This window comes from Trypanosoma equiperdum (assembly GCF_001457755.1).
Source record: "Trypanosoma equiperdum strain OVI genome assembly, contig: ctg_1231, whole genome shotgun sequence".
Lineage (NCBI taxonomy): Eukaryota > Euglenozoa > Kinetoplastea > Trypanosomatida > Trypanosomatidae > Trypanosoma > Trypanosoma equiperdum.
In genome coordinates this window covers 17,827-18,384 of record NW_027123207.1, presented here as the reverse complement: position 1 = coordinate 18,384, position 558 = coordinate 17,827, and positions in this window count along the sequence as shown.

The following is a 558-nucleotide window of genomic DNA, read 5'->3' as shown; positions in this document are numbered from 1 at the left end:
GCGTTTTCGGTCCTTTTCGTGTAGCTTACTTAACCCACACTCTCGTTTTAAAAAATATCTGATCATTTCCATGTACTTAATCATTTCTTTTTCTCTACATAATTTTTCTTCACACCCAGTGCGTACATGGTATATTAGTTTAGGATTATTCGTGCCCTTGTAAAGTTCACATTAGAGGGGGGGGGGCTCGAAAGGATTTTGTAATGCAGCGGAAGCGGTTGGGAAAATAAGCGGCGCTCAAGAGTTGTGAATATTAGTTGTAATCCGAAACAAGGTCAATGGCGTGGGGAAATTCCGTTGTGGTAACGGTGTTTATCTTGTTTTTGTTCAGTCTTCATTACTCCCCGCCAGCGTGCGGAAATCGAGTACAACTTATACCCTTCAACATTGCATGTCCCACCTGGGTCGCCAGGTTGTGGAACAGATGGAAACAGCTATGTTTTCTTATTTTTTTTTCGATTGTAATTAATGTGCCGCGCTCGACACTTGCCGGCGGTGTGGACTCAGTTCCACCGGATCCCGCTTGCACGCTCTCATGCATGTGCCACCGTGTTGTGT